An 18,918-nucleotide genomic window follows, 5' to 3' on the forward strand; every position below is an offset into this window, starting at 1 on the left:
CTGAGGACATTAATCCTTGAAAAGAAGTCAATATATGTGCGTCCTCGAAATTCAACTTGAGAGTTGAATGTACTAGTAGATTTCTTTCCTCAGAGCAGAACGTAGATCAATTCCTTCTTCAGAGGTATCCCAACCCTAAATCAGGAACTAGCTCAATTGCAATTCCAAACCCTTAACGGTATACTACTGCTTGAAGAAATTTATAAGGTGGATGCAACTAATTAGCTTTTGCTTATTCCAAGCAAATTCTGGTCATCAACTCGTTCATACAAGCTCATATTTAATTTTGTAGGCTACATTACAGAAATTCATTATTCTACAGTCCCTAAGCAGCCAAAATAAAACTTTTAAATCTCCTTCTTTTAAGCAATGAAATCTTTTCTATAACATTTCTATAGATATTGTAGATTTAATTTGGTAAGAATAAACATTGTTATGAAACAGTTGAAATATTCAACGAAATTATTTGTGGACCTTACTTGAATGGCCCAAAAATGCAGATTTTAGGGATCCGAGTATATTTTTTTTCTAGCACGTTTCTGGAAAAAGTCGGACTAGATGATGAAGTTAAGTTGTAGAAGATGCAATCAAACGCATGAAGTTTAATAAAATACCGAGCAGATGGTTTATTAAATAAGAATAGAAGATAGAAAGGGCTAAGTAGATATAGAATTACGAATATGTTTTATGGGCTAGCTCTAAAACTAATCTATAAAATTAACAAGTGATTCAATCAGGAAGGACCAAACTATAATAAATAATAATAGAATTGGCTAAACGGTAGACGAACTCAGAATGACGTATAGAATGACTGACTAATAATGTTCGAATGCTATAAAACTGGAATGCTGGAATGAATGCTTTGTTGTTACGGCGTTAAAGTTTTTTATACTGACCAAATATAGAGGGCATTCAGGCTATCTGTTTTTGTTTTGGGCTTCCGCCTTTTACAAACCTTGCATTTTTTTTTCAATATAAATTCTCAGGAATCTATTTATACCTTCTTTTCCTGAAACTATATCTACAATACAACTTCTTTAATTCCCAAAGAAAACTACAAGTTCGCCACAGATCCTCTAAAAAGACTCTGATTCTTTTTTGTTTAATACTACTGCCCAGTGTTGACAATAACGGAAGAACATTGTTGCCCAGTACAGAGGCTCTGGACGCCAATGACTACACACTCAATGGGATTCATTTAAAAATGAAAAAAGTAGTTTAAATAACTTCCCGTCCTCCTAGAAACGCCTAAAATATAAGAAAAAGCTATACTCGTACACATATGTATTACTAATAAGCCCAAGATAAGTTAAAATTAAAAGCAATTAGAAACTAAAGTCCAAAATTTAAAAAAGTCATCAGATATAAATACTTAAGGAATAATTTCATCTATATTATATTAATAAAATTAAGGTCCTGATTAATGAAGATAACTTCTCAATCCTTGGCTTGTTACTAAATAAAATAAAAATCCATAAAATCTCCTGAAATTATTCCTTGTAGAGAAAACGTTTTACAAAATTAACACATTAGTGAAAAACGTTTGTTGAGCTCTCCAAAAACTAGTTTACTTGATAATGTTTCCAACAAAGTAAGAGCCACAGGAGAGCTTGGCTGAGGAAGTGCGTCAGGTGGAGGAAACGCGATGTCTCAAATTCAAGACGCTCAGATTTCTCTGTTCTGTTAAGAACCTTATAGCATTTCAGGGTTTTATTTTTTATTATTAAAGGGGTTCTCCACAACTCGTGGTTCCCTTGAGCCATCTCGAGTAAATGCCTTCCTCCAAGTGACGCGATCCTCTGCCTATTCCTCTGGCAGACCATATCCCGCCACAATTTCCTTCATCTGGTCCTTCCACCCACTTTTGGGTCTTCCTCTCTTTCTCCGGCCATCCACTTCGCTGTCCATCACCACCTTAGGCAATCTCTCTGGACCCATCCTCCTTACATGTCCATACCATGTGAGTGCCTTAGCCTCTCTAATCTCCAGGACGTTTCTCTCCACTCCCTTCCTTTCCCTGATATCAACATTCCTCGCTTTGTCCCGCCTCGAACATCCCGCAGATCTCCTCCAAGAAATCCATTTCTACTGCTTGGAATCTCTCGCGCTGTCTTCTGTTCAACACCCATGTTTCTGCGGCATACAATATGATACCTTAGAGAATCGATGTACAGATCAGCCTCGTGGTTCTGGGCAACAAATTTCCGCTCCATAGCACTGGGTTCAATAGGCCTATTACTTTTTTCGCCTCCCTGATTCTCCTCTCTACTTCCTGCTTGGAGGAGCCATCCTTTTCTACTATTCACCCAAGGTATTTAAAATGATCCACTCTTTTAATGCCTTTTAACCTTCTATTTCTAAGGTGCTTGCATTCGAAGTGGATAGGTGGATAATGGAAAATTTATACCCAGTCCACATTCAGCATAACTCTCCAACAACTTCCTCAGCATATAGCCCGCATCATCTACATCTTCCGCAATAATGAACTGGTCGTCTGCGGACAGAAGATTAGAAATGTACAGATTATCAGTAATCTTCATTCCCATTCTCCTACACTTCTCATTCCATCCTCTGAGAGCAACGTCAAGGTATATTTTAAAAAGGGTGGGCGACATACAGCATCCCTGATGTGGAGAGAGGGTTGAGGCGATTTTAACTTGGTACCTGAAATTATCTTAAATCAGGGTCTGTAACGGAAATTGCCGTTTACAAATCGCCCAATATAGCTGAAGCTCCTCTGTTAAAAATAAGTAAAAAAAAAAAATTAATGAGGTTAAAATTTCATTTTTGAACTGAGGAATCACTACTGGTATGAAGCGGCATCTTTTGTACAAAAAGCGACTGAACTTAGTAAGGCTCAGTTCGTCTACAAACTCTCTATAACCATTTGTAGCCATTGTGGCTTGCTGGTGAATAAATAACTGCGATTATTAAACTTCTAATTCCGATAAATTGTAAGCAAATAGGTTTACTTCTCGACATCTTATTGTTAACAATTTTAGAGTAGAAATTTTATCAGTTCCCCTTTCCAATTAATATTTCATTGAAATATTAATTTCTCACCCATTCAGTTTCCGTCTGATTTCATACGAACGTTCTCTTGCACTCCTGTTTTCAAGCTTAGTGAGACCGAATCTTCACTCAAATACAATCTGTTTCTTACTTTGGAGTCCAATAGAATCACTAATGGCTATGAACATGATATACATTTGCAATAAAAGATTTAATCTCGAAGAATTGATCATTTCAATACGTAATTATCAAATAAAACTTTGGGACAAAATTTTCAAAATTTCCTGTTTTACTAATGACGCAAGCTGATTTGACCTTTTAATATTTTTTATCATTATTTTTCAAAAAAACAATTTTTTTTTCGTTAATTTGGCCGTGAAGAAATTTTCTATTGTGCAACATTTTCACAGTTTTCTTTAATAAATTGTTCTTGACCTTTTCCAGTTCATTATTCTAAGTAGTTTTCCGTTATATCACTTGTTTATTTACTTCTTTTTTTTTTTTACTTATGTTTGAAACATAAACTGAGTTGCAAAGGAACAAAAAAGATGTTCACTTACGAAAGTTCATTGAACATTTGCAAAAAGTGAATAACATTCTAGAACAATTTTACTTATTTATAAATATTTCTATTGAAGGAAAGAAGGAGCGTCACAGCTTCAATAGAAACACATCACATTCTCTGAGAAAGAGGTTTCAATTCTGTTAAACTACCTAGAAAATTATAGATAATGGGAAAAAAAAACATTTCTATAATGTCAAAAATATTCGAGATTTCCTGCATATCGGTGTTATCATCATTTATTTATTTTGATTTAAGATCTCTTTTACTTATTTAATTCATACGAATGATTTACAGATGGCGAGGTATCGCTTTAGGATGGCCATTTTGAGAATCCTCACTCCTCCACACAAACGAACCCCATTTTAATATTCCTTGGAAATCTTTATGTTTCAAGTTAGACTCTCAGGCAAGCATACTTTTAAATTTTCTGGTAAAGCTGGTAATACCTATTATTTGTATCCACTAAATTTATGCCCGTTTTGTAAAAATATTGAAGAAAGTCTTTACCACTTTTATAGTATTTGTCCAGTCTATAACATGTTCCGTAATAAATTCATACCATTATTCGCTCTTTCACCAATCACAACTTTTGGCTCTGTCTTTTCACACGCTCTCCAAAATTCTACCCGTAGTCTCTATATCTACACATTATTTTGTTTCAAACTAAAATCATTTTTTTGTAATCTTCAATTACTTTTTGTAATATTTACTAATCTAATAACAGTTTCAAATTTCATATTTGGTTATACTATTGTAATGCTATTATTATTGTATACTTTTGTAGTATTGTACCCAAACTCCTTTGTGTGGGGCAAGGCCCCGGTTGCAAATAAATAATAATAAATAATTTTCCTTGGAAATGTTCCAAATAAATGTATAACAATCTATTAGGCAATCAATGTGCCTAGTATAACTAGTAAACTGTAGGACCTGTTTTCTTGAAATAAACCCAAAACTTGAAAATTGATTTAGTAAATTGGGACTTGATTTTATTCAAATTTGGGATTTTGGTTAAATATTTAATCCTAATTAGCATTTAATGTTATAAATCTATAAAATTACAATAAAATGAAGTTTTAGTGATGAAAACTCTATTTAGACAATTTGATCCGATCTCAATTAAAAATATAATGAAATAAAAGAACTTTTGCCAGCTTGAAATGTTCTTAAGAGCCCAACAAACAGTACCTAATTATTTAATTATTATATTGTTCTGCTAACATAATTTTTAAATATTGTGTAACTGGACAAATATTGTGTTGCCACAAATTTCCAGGTGGTAATCCAAGTACATATAATTAAACGCTAGGTGCAATATTTAAAGTTACTACTTAAAAACTAAGAGAATAGTTTAATACTAGAGTGTGAGGTCGAGGCCGGCATTGGAGTGGACTATTGATGTCTCTCGGTTGAGCAATAGCTAGCTGTTGGGTCGGGGTCAGTGTTTTTGATAAGTTTATGTAAATAGCATGTAAAGGCTCCATAATCACGTACAACTAATGCAAACCTACTTTTCGATTCCTTCCACATAATGAATTTAAAAAAAAAATCTTTCAGCCCACTCACCATTGTTAAATGCTACCTACTAAATTGAAACTTTCCTGCCACTAAATAATTTTACAGATACCAAAGCGCAAATATAGGTAAAATTATGCATAATAACGTTAGGTTTGTGTAGTAACTTGGTTGACAAGTTATTTCACGATTGAAAAAATCCCAAATTTTCAAGTTTTGTATCCAAATTCAAGTACTGGGTGAAGTAAACAATGCTATTTGATGAAGCAATCACATTAAAAGAGGCTCAGAAAAAAAAAATGTTATAGACAGAATTTTCAAATTGTTTCAGGTTTAAAGAGATAATTATAAAAATTAAAGGGGCAATCATTAAAACCGCTTTAGGGACAATAAAAAATAATAATTAAAAACCCTTTATAAAAAATATATATTTATTAAAAGCAAAACAAAAAATTTTGATCAATGGTTGCGACCTCTAAATATTAATCGATTTTGATCTATTTCGAACGAAACTTTTGGTTTTTAAATGAACTTTGATTTTCCGCCCGGCGCTCTTTAAAATTTAAATGTCATCATTTTTTGAAACACCCTAATGTACATACATACATATTCAGTAAACGCATATGAACAGAGGAGCCACTGTAGATAATTAGGTTGCTGGGGATTTGTTCTTGAAGGCACTTCCACAATTTACCAAGATTCTGATTCTTCATTAATTGAATTTACAGATAGAGATGCACCGCACCTATCGCAAACGAAAATAATAAGGGAAACCAGCATACAGATTATTCTTTGTTCACAGGGATATCCACTCTGCTGTCCATTCTGAGGACGTCTCCTTTGGTTTACCTGTCAACAAATAAGTGTACTGATGGTGTAGTGAAATAAAGGAGGCTCTCCATCCCAACCGTGGGACAGGTAGGTCCTCAAGGCGCACCATCCTGCATAGGCAGCCTAAACGCAGCACTTTCTCTAAGGTTTTCTTGGCAGGACTAATTTAAGCCTGTTTACCCAGGCCACCACACCGTTATTGATCTTGGATCCCACCATGATGGTGTACTCTTTCTTTTATTTTAGGCTAAATGGAAAGCAGCCCTAAGATTATTCCTTTTAACTTCTACAGTGGCTATCGAGTTCAGAAGATTATAGAAGAGTATGCATGTTGAAATAATATTTACAATATAAATTATATAAAAATAATAATATTGAGATAGATTTGATACAGACGCTGAAGACAACATGCAAACCTTTACTTTTGTTCGTTTTGTTTTCTAACTTTTATTTTTACACATATTTTGGAATCCTCTGAAAATAAAGGCAAAGCTTGTCGAAACGTTTGAAAAAAGAGATTGGTATTTTTTTTTTTTAAATTGTTTTGAATAAATCTGCCAGTAGCCAATCAAGTTTTAATAGTTTATGGCAATCGCTAAACAACATCAAATCTCTTAAAATACAATAATTAGAAAATAACATCAGAGGAACCTAATATAAAGCAAGGGTATGGTTGAGTTGGAACGTGAAGGCGAGGTTGTTGAACTTTGAGAAAGTTGGCGATCATGTAAAGCCTTGAGGTATTATTACCTCCAGCATTTAACCTACATACTGTTTGGAATAAAACAGCTTTAATTTTTTTGTTATATCCATATGCTTATAAAATAATTTAGTCTTACTCTATTAGGAGTGTGGAAGTATATTTTGATTATGCAGATTTTCTATTTGCAGTTTCCACTGGATACCCAGCCTCACGATCTACGCCTAGAAGTGATATTACATTATAATGGAATATTGCAACGTTTATAACTAAATATTTTCTGCACCAACAAAAAATTGTGAAATTATAAAAAGTAACGAAATATTAAGTCTAAATCAAGTAGAAAATGGTTGCAGACAAAACGGGTTTCCAAGTATGAACTGACTTCCCTTTGTAGTCAATTGGTTTGCAATTAACGATAACATAACAGGTCTGTATTTGTTATGAGTTATTTATATTAAGCTTACCAAGAATTTCATAAAAGTATATCAACAGTTGTTAACAACTATATTATAACTCACTCTGATAAAATCAAAATTTAACTATCATTAAGACCACGACACATATGGTAGATAGATCGGAACTTGAATTCCTTAAAAAAAAAACTCGAAAAAGAAGAAAAGTATTTCCCAAACTAAAAGAAGATTCTGTAAAACTGGCAGAGCAATTTAGAAGTCAAGTTTTAGCTTATTAACTACACAAAAGTTTAGAGAAAGAATCATATATGTAGAAATACGTGTGGTACATAATGGAGAACGCTTAAATGGATTTGCTACAAAATGCGTCAAAAAGAAGATTTACAGATATTTAATTGTAAAGAATCCTTAATGTCGGAGGAAATACCATTAAAATAAATATTTATTAAGAAATATAGGTAAGTTGATCGTTGAATAACAGTTTTTGTTTTATTTTGATTTTTTTGCTTAAATTAATATTTTACTTTAAATAATAATTAATTGTAAATCGTTCTTTCACTAGTTGTTGGCAGGGTTACTTTTGTTTCAGTTGACTTATTTAATAATTTTTTCTCAGTTAATTTATTTAATATTGTTGTTTTGTGCCAGTAAACCTAATAAGTATGTATTTGGAATGTTTCTTGTTTTGTTTTTCTGCGTCACATCATTTGCAGTTAAGATGGTTTTTTAATAATCTTTTTTCAAAATCTTGAATGTTAACGTTAAAAAAAATTTGAGGAACCTAAAACGCTTTTTGCAATCAGGTCTCTTAATAGTGAAGAACGGTCCTGCATTTATCATTTACGATACGATACCTACATTTTTTTTTTTTTCTTTTGCAACAAAACTGAAATTTTTTTCAAATTTCAACGTTAAAAAATTATAAAAATGTCGTCGCAAAGAAGTCAATGAACTTTCAAATCAAAAAGTACTTGTTTAATTTTCGCTAAAAGAGAGATTTATGTATCCATCATAATTTATTGCATTTGCAAATGAACTCTCTGAAGCATGTCGAAACTTGTAGACATGGACAAGAATGAAAGTAGATAAGGGATACTGTTCATTGTTAATGTTGCTTCTTTCGCCACTTACTTAATTGTAGTTAGTAAATATTACGTACATTACACAACTCTAAACAAAAATATTAACGTACTTTTAGCATAATGAATTTGTGTTCTTTTAATTATTTAAAAAAGAAGAAAGAATAATGCCACATTTCGGTCATTATTATTTTTATTTCAGCCAAGCTTTCAACTTAGGGACTTGGTTAGTGATGGCGAACCTTTTGAGCTCGGTGTGTCGAAATTTTGAAAAATTGAAACATAATTTTCGTGGCGTGTCACACATCACTAAAGTAAAGACTAAAAAAAAATAGAAATATTTATAATTTTTTCAAGTTAATTATTTGTTTAATGCCATTTAAAATACAAAAACCAAAATTATAAAACCAATGATTTACATTCGATGCGTACCCGAAGTACATCTTTCCAGAATTTGGCATTCTTATATTAATATCAATATTGAAATAATGTATTTAAATGTTTTTAATATGTATATTTGTTACGCAATATTATTATACTTGTACATGCACGTCTGGTATTAATGAATTATAATTATTATTAACGTAAGTAATAATATTATTATTAATAACCAACTCTGGCCGTTATGAGACACAAATACGAGTATTTGAATTATGAAATTTTTTATCTTTGAAGATGCGCGTCACCAAAAATGAGCTCACGTGTCATAGGTTCACCATCACTGGACTAGGTCATCTTTAGGGCTGTGGAACATAATTTACGAAAGAGTTATATATACCATGTCCCCTAGGTCGTAAGCTTGGTAAAAATAATGTCTGAAATTGGCAATTTTCTATCTTCTTTCCGATTTAATGAATCAATCACTAAAACAATGAACAATACTTAATTATTTAAAATACATCGTAATGTAAAAGTTTTGCGACATTAGCAAAAAGAGTTCTTCAGCTGCTAGAAAAGCACGCGACACTTTAAAGGGTTAAACAGTACAGAGTTATAATAATTATACTCTCACAAAATAATTAACTATTATAATCAATTAAAATAGCAAAACAATAAATTAATATTATGCGACACTTTTCATCAACAAAGTGAAGTTTACTCATAAATTTACATTACAATAAAAAAGGAAATGAATGTTGAATAATTGCTTATTAAAAATGTTATGAGCTGATTAAAATCTCAGAAGAAATGAACTGAAATACAGATTCATATTAAGAACTTAGAAGTTTTCTTATTTAGGGTTGACCAAGGGATTAATTTAACTTATTATTTACTGATGATAGTATTTTGGCGCTAATCACCACAGAGTAAGAATCGAAAATGGTGAAACAGATAACACTTTTTTTTTTACGAATAATATCTAATAGATTTTATGAAAGCCGGATGGAAAATGGATGTTTTAGCGGAGTTTGTGGCTAATATTTTTAAGAGGATGCGGTCGAGAAGTGGAGTGCAGGAGACACTCAGGGCTAGTTTACAGTACTGTGCTTTGTGAAATATTTTGCGAATGTATTCATGTCACGAAGATGTGGATATCTCAAAGTGATTCCAATGCATCCACGAACAGTAACGATCGGCGAAACAATGCACCCATCAGAATCCACTTCCAAGGATAAACGTCACTCAATGATTCATTAGTCAACAAATATCATAATAAAAAGTGCTATCATAAATTGAGGTAATTTATGCATTGAAATGAAATTTAAAAAAAAAATTATAATAATTACAAATTTATGTAAACCGCTGTGGGAACTAATGTCGCACCTTGAATTAGTATTTTGCAATTAATTAACTCTATCATATATATGAGCGTTTTCTCAAGTTATTTTCTTTATGAATGAATTGAGTCATAACTTTTTGGGTCAAAGGACCCTAAGAATAGTAAATAAAAAACAAAAATAGTGCTCTAATCTGTCAAAAAATGCTATTACGTACACAAGTAATCTGATAAAAGAAAATACAATGGCGAATGGACGTGTTATGATGTACAAATTAAAACAAGCGCCGAGTTGTCGCTGAAAAATATCAAAATTAATAATAATTTTAACGGCAATAATAATGTCTGTGACCGGGGGAAACAATGATTGGAATGACTAGTGAACGCTCTGCTTCAGATTACCTTAGCCAGTTAAGCGTGGAATTTAGTTTTAAAACCCCCCCAAAGTGAGCGGAATTAAAAACACGACAATGACGTGTATACACGTCGAACGCAGGGCAAAACAACCAAAAGTTTACAACATCTTAATAGTCACTGCAAGCACTTTTTCTGCAATCTCTGGGGCTTGAGATTACAGAGCATTCTATGCATTTCAAAATCATGCATTGCCTAGTTAACTAGGGACGCAAGGAGCTTTTACAAGGAAGAAAAGAGCTTTGAATTCTGTACAAAATGAAATCATGCTCGTAATGAGGTCTGAACCTCTATCTAAGGTAAAAACGGCATTGCTCAAAGGTTGAGAGCTTTTATTTGTGCCCGTAATTCCCAATCTCTAATGCGGGGACCAAACATGTACCAACCATTTATCATTTGGCTGAATCCCTCTGACCCCCAGCGTATAAAATACTTAGCAGTTCTGTTGGTAAGATAAAGGAAACATCGTACCAAATAATATTCTTATTGTATTTTATTAAAATTTCGAGTTTTTATCGTTAATGACAATTTTATATTTTTCACAACTAGTATACACGTCGAACGCACCGTAATAGAGATTTGGTTTGTCCGTGTATCACGTCAAACACACTTAACTGGTTAACCTGCTCTAAATTTTGCTAAACAGGAGTTGTGCTTTAGTCTTAGGGGGACTTCTGAACCGGATGGTCTTGTTTTATACATAGATTACGCAGTGGCATCTCATTCTTGTAGACCGAGAACCCTAGATAATTGTAGAGTGACTAGATATCCGAAAGGGGGAGCATCGATCCTTAAAAATATTCTGAATACCAAAAAGAAACAAGATTAATGAAGAAAAAAAAGGTTGCAAGAACAATACTAAATGTTGTTTGTATAGCTGCAGGAGCAGTGAGATTACCGGCTGGCTGTAAATGCACTAAACTTTCTATTTCAGTCGTAAAGTGTACAGTGTGACAGAATCTCTCTAAGTGAAAGCTAAAATCTCTACCATAATCTGATGAATCACATTAACGTTGAGTGAAAATCCAAAACTGAAATAAGAAAAGCACGCCCAAGCTACGACGGACCAAGTCAGCACTGCGGACCCAGCACTGAGGACATAGCCAGTTTTCAATTATCGTCTTTCAGAAAACTTACTACTGCTTGGAATATAATTCGAAATTCCTACTTAGTGATAGCGTATTGGTCTCAATCGAACTTTCACACAAAAGCAATTTGTTGGTATATTTCAAATTTTGGAGATCAAAATGTTCTTTCTATTTCAAATCACTAAAAAAAAAATTCATCGAAGGTTTTTAAATGTATATATATGTATTAAATGTACATGTGTATATATGTATGTAAACTATAGATTGGGAAGGGATTAGCTATGCGGTTAGCGTACTGGACTCCCACGTGGAGGTCCCGGGTTCGAATCCAGCTGCTGACCCTTAGATTTTCTCTTCCTAGGAGCTTCTTACAGCTCGCTGTCCGGTGATGGACGGTGTTGTCTGAACCGAGAGAATACTCTCCGGAGTCCGGCAGTGCACTGAAAAAAGCTCCGGGCGCCAATAACCTTAGATGTTGACGCGCCTTAAATCATTAAAAAATTAAAAACTATAGATTAAGAATTTTCAAAATGTAATATTTATTTGATAAAAGTTCTTTTCCCAACTCGACAAGAAATATTTATAAACCCTTCAAGATAAAAACAAGAAATGTATTTAGAAACTTCTGGAGACTTTAAATTTCATAAACGAAAGTTTTTGAAATATTCAGCATACGCCATTACAATCAATTTATATGGCATCGAGAGTTTGCATTTTTCTCCCAATGGAAAGGTAGATCGGAGTTCTGGTTAGGTAGTTGGTCACAATGCTAACTGTCAGAATAGTAGTGTAATGAGTAAGGAACGGATTTTTATGTATTTAAAAATACCAAATATTTAATTAAAAATATGCATTTATTTTCGTCAATTATGTGGAAAATATGTGATTTTCTTAAAATATTTTCTGAAATATTTAAGTAAAATGGACATTTTTTTTTATGAAAATGGATTTTTTTTTTGGGGGGGGGGCAAGTTATAATTATTTATACAAGAAAAGAACATTTTTACAATTTATAATAATTTATTAGGAACAAAATAATTTGTTTTTACAAGTTATAATGATTTATACAACAAAGAACATTTTTACTATTTATAAAAAGATGTGTTAAATTTTCAATTTTGAAAACTTCACTCTTCGAAATTGTTTGCAACCACATGAAATTTCAAATGTTGGAACGTAAAGTGACGACGATCTGAGCGTAAGATGGACTTCTAACGACTAAAAGATGGTTCAACATCTACAGATGTTATAGGTGCCTTGCTGAAAGAAGTTATCTCGTTGGTTGTAAAGGGTACACGATGTTCTGAGGTGACTTCTGTTCCACTGATAATATCAGAAATCTGGCAGATGGTCTCCCACCCTTTGTTCTTGCTCAGTACTTCTAACAGTTTTGATCTGATCAGATCTCCCTTATTCCCAGGTATTCCTTCCACCTTTTCGATGTCTTTTTTAACGTTGGACACGTTTTCTGTCAGTCGAACATTTTGGGACTCAAGTTGGGTAATGGCTTGTGCAAGAAATACGCAATTGTCAGAAAAGAATACACTAAGTGACCGAACGAAATGAATTGGACACTTCAACGAACGAGCTGAAAGAACAGACAACTTCAAAGAACTAACAAGTGCCCGTCACTGTTTAGCAGCATTCTGTATAAATTACAATAAGCATTGTACCCACTGTGATTCACAGCCCTACAGTCTGTGGTTCACAGTTCCTGTCAACCACCTCCCAATTATGAAAATATGCCCAAAATGAAAAATATGAAAAAATATGTACATATTTTGATTAAATATGTAGAAATATTTATTTATTTTAATCAAATATGTATAAATATGCGATAACATCCAAATATGTGGAAATATGTGAAATAAAAGTAGACTCAAACGGCTTAAAAAGTGTCAGTATGAATACTTCTAGTTGAAAAACGTCTGTAAATTGCCTAGAAAAAATATGTAAATACATACGAATCCGTTCCCTAGTAATGAGCAACTAAATATTCAGTTAACATTCTATGTCTGAAGAAAATGGGCCAAGCGTTTGTTAATTAAAGAAAGTGAAAGTTTTGTAATGGATTAACCGTTCTATTCAGGGAATAATCCATGGAAATTTGTTATAAAAAAAAAAGAAGAAGTACTTACAAAATAGGCAAATTTCGTGAATAGATATCATCAGTAAGAACCAGGATTGCGCTGTAAGAAAGCCAAGGCTGATGTATTTGTCGACGGAGGAAGTGATTAAGAAATCTGTTTCAATGTGAGAAATGTGTATCAATGAAGTAATGCAATCTAGTTTTCCTTTTGATTGTTTCACTAGATTTTTTTCATATTCATTTTCAACTGAACAAATTAATCATAATTTTGTAATAATCTCGATACTTTTACCATGAAATTCAGTAACTACAATGAACATAAGTAATTAGAGAATCTGGTGTTGGGCACTTATATCGAAAAGGTGGTTTTTGATTGATCTGCATAAGTGTAAGTGGTCAGCAAAACAAAACAATGGCAAATTGTAGTAAAATTTAAATTCGATATTTGGAATGAGTGCCACCATTCCAATGACAAAGTAGAACTTTAGTGAATAAATTTCCCAGTTTTTTTTTCTTTAGAATTTTCTCAAAACTGCTCCAACGATTTTTCATAAATTACATAAGCTCATTTTAGTTTGGGTTAATGCATTTAAAAAGTAATTTAATTATTGGCCTCATTACCTGCGTAATGTCACTAGGATTTAAGATCTACGTTAAATTTCAAATTTAAATAAAATTCGTAAGAGTGCTACGTATGCATAACTGAATAAAATTTGTGATTTTTAGCGAATTTTTCAATTATAGTTGGAAGAAAATTTTATTACGTTGATTACGGGAAGTCATGCGAATGTTTCTCACCAAACACCGAGTTGAGAATTGCAATAAATGTAATTTTAAATATTTTACAATTAAGAAATCTTAAGAACAAACAAAATTAATAATAAAGAACAAGCTTCTTGGGAATTAAGTATTTATTAATTATGACGATTTTCAAAAAAGTAAATAAATTGTACAATATATGGATTGTACTTTTATTTTTAGCCAATTCATTCTAATAAAATAGAAATCTAATTTTGGGCAGTTTTTTTTGTTACAAAATGAAAACCAAAGAATTCTTGATACTATCTCATATTTGCCATTTATTTGCGTGGATAAAATGAACATACAAATTTGATGAATTATGCCATTAATTCTATAAAATAGTAACTTCCTGTCACATGACTGTTCTGGATTTGAGTATTTGCTTGAATAATAGTAATTACGTTCATTTTCACAGGGATATTACAGTTAAATGTTTCAAAAAGGAAAATCGTAGACATTTTTAACTAGTTAACTTATTTTTTTTACGTACAATAAAAGTTTATAGAAAAGAAGTAAATATTATTTCACGTTTCAACAATGTTGTGTTTATAATAAATTATTCAAAGTGCATTGTTTTTTTTTCAAACTTTCTAGATTACAACATACGTACTTAATAGAGCCGCGGAAGTTTTCTTAACATTATGCTAGAATGCTTTCTGCCAGAACATATGAATACAAGTCCTGTTCATTTAAGCGTATATTTCCTTCTTTTTCTTATTTTTTTCCCAGCTTTTTTTTTTTTTTTTGAGTCATTACGTTTAAATGTCACTTTCATTTTTAGCAGAGATTAGTTCAATTATTATTTTTCAATCATTTTATTGGTTTTAATTTTAAATCCGTAATACTTTAAATTTATTTCCATTAACTAAAAGACAAGAAAGATTATGCAATAATCAAAAAAGGTGAGTGTTACCGCAATTGAAAGCAATCAATAGCAGCAATATCAAATATTAATCGATATTAACACTAAACTTGGGAAAGAATTCACCTAAAAGTAAGCGAAGTCAACATTTTAAAATTAGAATCACTGCATAACTTTTAATTTAATATTATTAAAGAAACTCTGATAGATAATGACAAAAAACCCTCAAAATTATTCAAATAATTTTATTTAATTAATGATCTTCTAGAATCAACCTCAACAGATCCTGACAGTTGAGCAACACTCGTATTATTCTCCCCGCATTAGTTGTATATTTACTATAAATATTTTACAAATTAATGAAGAGTGCAACAATTTTTAGCTTGAGTTGAATATCAAGTTTTCGCCATATATGTTTGACGACTACCTACTCGTAGTACCAAAAAAAGGCATGCTTAGATATTAGTTTGTGTCGCAACGTACAATTTGCCGTTTGAAATTTCTTAAAACCAAAAAACCGGTAGTGTTTTTTGGTTTAAAAAAAAAAAATGTAAATGACTCGGGAATTATCAGGATAACCTGCAAGAAGCTTTCGGACAAAATCTTTTACGAGGAAGGGCAAGTTTCTGAGAACAATTACCACTTTCTTTTTATTTAAATATACAAACTTTAGGGCTTTTATTAATAAATTGTTTTATTGAGTTCTGAATTGAGAAAAATCTCACTAAAAATACGTATTCTATGTAAGTATAATATGTGGTACTAAACTTTCTGAACCTCCTCCATTTGTGTATCTTCAAACTGTACTTAAATAATTCTGCATTTTTAGAAAATTTGAAATTATAAATTTATCGAGAATTACTTTTACATGTTTCCATATATTTTAAATAAAAAATGTTTACATCAAAATATGCATTTCCTTTCAAGTTAAAAAGCTTCCTCTTCCAATGGAGATACAGACAAAGCTCTGAAGGAATTGAAGAAACTCTGGATGGAGAGGAGAGAGGCTGTCGTCAGCCTAAAAGAGTTTATAAAGGGAATCAATTCAGACCTTGTAAGGTCATTGTCGGAACTGGAAAAGAAGCATTTAAGGATTCTGATGGCGGTGAAGGACTGGATAAGCTACTGTCAATGGTCACCTTTATACCACCCGAAGGGAGATCAACGTAAGAATAGGGTGTGCCAGCCCACCTATCATATTTGGCAGTGTCCACGTTTCCGGAATGCCAGTAATAACTGGTACTTGCTAGATATTTATACACTGAAATATCTAGGTCAATGATTTGCTTAAATATTATAATTAGAATGGTAAAATGAAACTTTTAAGGGTTGGGTTTAGAGTCTCTGAAGGCTCAGCACTCATGGGTAATTTCTTTTTGCAGCCCTAATCTCCCATTTCATTAGTATTATTTCAGCTAATAATACTAAGCGTGTAATTTTAAAATACATCAAAATATAGATAATATTGTCAGATGTTTCTTACGTGAATTTAGAGAAAATGTATTGTATTTTGGGTTAAAAACTCTTACAAGAGAATTTTGATTTAAATGAGCAATTTTTACTTTTAATGTTTTGGTCTCTTTAATCCTCGATGGTAGAATAAATATTATTCTCAGAATATTCGAAATAACTTGACCTTACTATTTAATAGCTGCTCCTTGCAAATTTACGAAACATTTACAGAAGCAACAAATTAATATTTAAACAAAAATCATGAAATGTTTAAAATATTAAACTTACTTTTTTCACAGTAAAATTAAGGCTAATCAGAATTAGTCATTATCATCGCTTTAAAATGAAGTTAAAAACACCTCTAAATAACACAATTACACAAACACTGGCAGGCTATGTGTACTCAATAAGGATTGTAAGAAGAAGGAAGAAGAAGATACTTGCGTATCGTTTTAGGGAAGTCTTTAAGAACCGGTCCGTGACATAACACTGTTGGAACTTTCATCCAGAGGAGAGGCTACTTTCGCCTTCATCAACGCGGACGGCAACTCTATGGTCAACTTTCTACTTGTGTAAGAGGATCGCCACATATGTTTTTGTATATGAGTGCGTATTTTATAATTCCAAACAACTTTAAGACGCGAGTAAAAAAGTCTTAGAATGTTGATGAAATTATCATTATATAGAAAATAAAAATGTGTGCGAATGTTACGTACATTTGAGCTGCACAGAAACTGAGTTGAGTTATTATAAGGAATTCATAATCAGGCATGCAAAATACGTACACAGGATGTATGACATATTGAACGTGGTGAATTTAATCAGTACAAACTAATAAATATGTTAAAATGATATTTACAACAGGTTTGCTAGGTGGCGAAGAGAACCAGCCTTCTTCAGCTAATTTGATGATTTCAAACTATTACAGATATTCAATCGCTTAGTTAAGATTTTTTGTTTTCAGCAAACACTATATAATATATTGAAGAGTGCGCCACTACAACAGGTAAACCAAAGACTAACGGCTCTACACTAAACTTCACTATACACACACAAGCATCCTCCACTTTCACCTGAAGAGAAGGGGGCTCACCGTACAAAAACAATCTTTTTCGCCTACTGCGGCTGTCTTTCACTTCTTACCTCAACATCTACAACTTTATCCCTTGTTCATCTATGTTTGTATTTGTTCTTATTCACCCATGTTTCCTTTTCATGTCTATAGCAATAGTGAAAGTTAAGAAAAAATATATCTACCTATATCTCTGGCATCCACCAATTAGTACATTAACATTTAACACAAATAAGAAAAATTATTAAATGTTGCAAATTATTATTACTTCAGAAGTTGATACTGAACTCCTCTCTACGACGAATTGAGTGTAGACGATCATAGTATCTTTCTTGCTTGAAATTTACTTAAGTTGTCAGATGATAACCTTCTAACGGGTTCTTTAAAGTATCCAAACATGTTAATACCAGCTTAATGGCTCTCTGGACAATATCTGAGATTTTGTTTCTTGACATACTCACTCACTCACTCAAAAAGGTGAGAGTGAGAAAAGGCATTCTAAAAAGGAATTTTTGAACTTACGGGACCTAAAAAACGTTTATTTCTGTTGAAATTAATATTGTAACTTTGATAAGATTGCAGAGATAATTGTGACTAAAAAAATTAGCACCTTCCAAAAGAAGTAAAGTTAAAGCCTTGAAACCTCACAATTTATGTAGTAGATGGTTTTTAAAAAAGTGGACTCAAAGAAAGAGTTTAATAAACGTCACCGTGGTTAACGATAATATATTATTTATAAGATGGGGATTACCAGAATGTTTCCTTTTGTGGTTTCTAATGCTGTGCTTGCTGAAGGTGACGACGACGCAGCACATCCAAGTTTTATTTTCCTCCTGAGGGACACCTTAAGCACCGACCTATAACGATGTACTACAGGTTTTAATCGTGAGAACGAGCTGTCTAAGGCAAAATTTCTACCTGTTCTTGGCACCAACGTGACAAGGGTATCAAACTGATGTTAAGATTTTTTCGATGTATCGAAGAAAGAAAATTGTAAATAATTATACCAAATATTATTTGGCGAAAATTCCAAACTCCTTCTGACGTTGTTAAAAAAAAAAATCTATCAAGGGGAGTGAGATATAGAGGAAAATTATAAATTTATTGAACCTTAATGATTTTTTAAGAAATTATTTGAAGTTTATAATAATTAATTCTTTCATTGCGCACGATGCACTAGTTTCGAAAATTAAATAACCCATACTGGGGCACTAACTCAATTTAGTTATGACGAGTGAGTTTAGTCACTGCCCTTGTAGGATTTTTTAAAACTCAAAACAACAAATGGAGCACCAAAATGAGTTT

At 32.2% G+C, this 18,918-nt stretch overlaps 1 protein-coding gene across 3 annotated transcripts in view; it reads right to left on the reverse strand.

Annotated features, from left to right (window-relative positions):
• LOC141449432 (ABC transporter G family member 23-like) overlaps nt 1-17,570 on the reverse strand; it is a 37,057-nt gene extending 19,487 nt beyond the window's left edge. Inside the window, exon 1 of one of the 3 annotated variants that reach the window (XM_074118866.1) lies at nt 17,401-17,570. The gene's annotated coding sequence lies outside the window, so the exon portion shown is untranslated. Of the gene's footprint in view, nt 1-479; nt 789-16,829; nt 17,139-17,400 lie in introns of those variants that run through there. The other 2 variants (XM_074118868.1, XM_074118867.1) reach the window with 2 other exon arrangements.
• Nucleotides 17,571-18,918: the final 1,348 nt, after the last annotated feature.

This window comes from Rhodnius prolixus, unplaced genomic scaffold, assembly GCF_049639745.1.
Source record: "Rhodnius prolixus isolate KJV_2025 unplaced genomic scaffold, Rpr scaffold_2, whole genome shotgun sequence".
Taxonomy (NCBI): domain Eukaryota; kingdom Metazoa; phylum Arthropoda; class Insecta; order Hemiptera; family Reduviidae; genus Rhodnius; species Rhodnius prolixus.